The 2712-nt window shown below is 43.4% G+C and overlaps 1 pseudogene; it reads right to left on the bottom strand.

The window, feature by feature from the left end:
* Positions 1-1949: 1949 nt before the first annotated feature.
* LOC129083018 (proline-rich protein 13-like) lies at positions 1950-2439 on the bottom strand (annotated as a pseudogene).
* Between the last annotated feature and the right edge of the window lie 273 nt (positions 2440-2712).

Here is a 2712-nt window from a genome sequence, read left to right as displayed (position 1 = left end):
CCTTGTTAAGTCCCCAAGCCCTGCGGACCACACCTTAGAAACATCTCTCAAGTCCACTTCCTTCTTCAACCCCATCTCCCCCACTTCCGCTTCATTTCCTCCTGCTTTCAGGTTCCTGAGTGGGGATTCAGGTTCAGGAACATCTGAACCTTTTTACAGCTCTGTGCTTCTATAAAACTACTTCTTCTGCCTAAAATCCTTTGGGTTAAGACTACAGACTCGATCCACGGTGGCTGATTTGGAATCCTGGCAAGCTTTCCTCATCTACAGAATGGGACTCATAGTATCTAACTTACAGCGTTGCTGTGAAGATCACGTAAGTTATAAATGTAAAGCACTCAGTACCTGGCACATAATAAACACTCAATTTTAGCTGATATTATTTACCAACTGAAAAATCCTACCGTCCTGCGGCCCAGCCCAGACCTGGCTCACTTTCTCAGTGGCACTGTCACTCATTCCTTTGCTCCCCCACTGCTTGATTTATGTTTTTACTGTGGTCCTTTTTATTGTACTATAAACCTATTTACATAGTCACATGTCTGTCTGCTCCACTGGATCTTGCAGGTTATACAGGACAGGGACTCTTACCCACCTTAGTAGATTCAGTGCCCCAGAACACCACATTTCCTCAATAAATAATTTTCCAGGAAATCATTCTGGGATACCTGTGAACCCCAAATATACTATTGAGCTTTCTGACTCTGTACCCAAGCAGATTTCTTTCCCAGCTCCTCTCTGCCATTTATTTGGTAAATCCTTTCTTTCATTTTTTCCACTCATATTTTCACACTCAAGGCCCAAGAGGTAATTGAAATGCCACTTTTCTTATGAAGTCATCTTTGACTCTTTCTTCCCTTCCCAGTTATTTCTAGGTTTATATCTCTCTGGCATTTTGTAGCATCTATCTTTATTAATTAATTCTCTTAGATGTCTGTTTCCCCTGCTCTGCAGATCTTGATATGTTGTACCATGAATGGCACATAGTGAACCAGTGGCCCTCAATTCTAGTAATACATCAGAATCTCCCACACAGTTTCTTAAAAATACTAATTTGTAGAACCCCATCCTTAAGGAGTCTTATTCAGTAGATTTGGGCCAAAGATCTAAATTATTCTGATAGGTGGTGAGCAGCCAGGGGTGAGAACCTCTGTAGCAGATATGAAAATTTATGCTAAAGAGCTATAGCCATTCGTTAAAATGAAGACAGTAAAGATTTATTACACTAAGTCTGAACCAATTATGAAGGTTCTTAACACTTAAGAAAAATAGAGACCATGTGGTGTCTTCGTTGCTGATGCTCTGGTTCCTTATCATAAACCTGACGCACTCTAAAGAGTCTGCGGAAGGGCAACAGAAGTAGTATAATGTGCTAGGCCCAGCCAAGGTAATGGCAGAGGTGAACAGAGACCAAGAGAAACAACTTTATTTGGACTGGGAGTTGGAGAATGAGGGGAGGACCTGACATAGTGTACTGAGCTGTGGAGTAGAGATTAGGTTCCAAAATGGCATTCAGAGCTCATCAACAAAAGGACTCCACTCCCCAGCAGCCTTGCAGTTAGTGCAATCAAGTAAAGGCATACTCAGAAATGTATTTGCCATTAAATCACCCAAATGTGCCACAATTACAAAAAAGGTGCAGTTTGTTCTTTGTTTTTTTCCCCCTCTCCCATAATTAAGTTTCCATACCATCTCCCCAACCACAAATATTATAAAAGAAAGTAAAAAAAATCACATTTTCTAGATGGTAGACTTGTTTTCAGCATTTAGCTCAAAGGTTTCACCATCTTCAAAAAACAAGCAAAACTTATTAGCTAAAAGTTCTATCCAGGCATGGAGAAGACAGCCTTGGCTAACCCAGGGCAATTCTTTTCCATTCCCCCTAACCAGTTAGGGCTGAACAGCAGAGTGAGGCTCAGACTGCAGGAGAGAGGTAGAGGGACAGGGGGCTAATTTCCTCCAGTGCAAGATGGCATCTGAAGCTTGATGGGAGAGCAGAACTGGAGAGACTTGAGGGAAGGGTCCAGACCCTGTATGCAGTCAGAGTCACTGCTGGAAGGGGAGGAGGAGGAGAAGGAATGCTTGCCATGCTTAAAGTGTTTAAGCGTCTTTTCATCAGCTTTCTTCATTTTCTTCTGCATCATCTTGTCCATCACTGCCCCTGGTCCTACCATGCCAGGAGGCAACGGATTCATAGTAGCCATACCAGGGGCAGGTGGTGGGTATGGAGGTGGGTAGAAACCCGATGATTGGCATCCTGGATATGCTGGTTGTGGCACAGGATGAGGAGCCCTGACTTGGGAAAAGCTGGATTCCCCTGGGGCCTTGTGGGGGAGTGGGAAAGGGGCCTGGAGGAAAGGCAGGATTGGAACCTCCAGGGCACCTGACACTAGGGGGGTATGGATTTGGCCCTGGCTGCCTGACATTGGGATTCCACATCGTCAGGTGTTTCCTCCAACCTTTACTCCACTACACCTTCCCACTCATCCTTCCCAGACTCTTCAAATGTAGCATTAACATCTTTGTTTTATTCTTCTCCCTGTGTCTGCATCTCTCTCCCTCTCTCTCTGTATTCCCCCCACCCCACCGTGTTAACCTTTTCAATTAATTAATATATTGAATCTATATAAATATCCTGTTACTCATACTTATTAGTTTAAGTCCACTGATCATTCTTGCCTGAATCAATTATTATTATAATGACTCTCACAC

This window comes from Pteronotus mesoamericanus, unplaced genomic scaffold (genome assembly GCF_021234165.1).
Source record: "Pteronotus mesoamericanus isolate MK-2021 breed Mesoamerican mustached bat unplaced genomic scaffold, CSHL_Meso_final scaffold_165, whole genome shotgun sequence".
Classification (NCBI taxonomy): Eukaryota; Metazoa; Chordata; class Mammalia; order Chiroptera; family Mormoopidae; genus Pteronotus; species Pteronotus mesoamericanus.
Note: the sequence above shows the minus strand (reverse complement) of the source record. Positions and strands in the feature narration are given on the sequence as shown.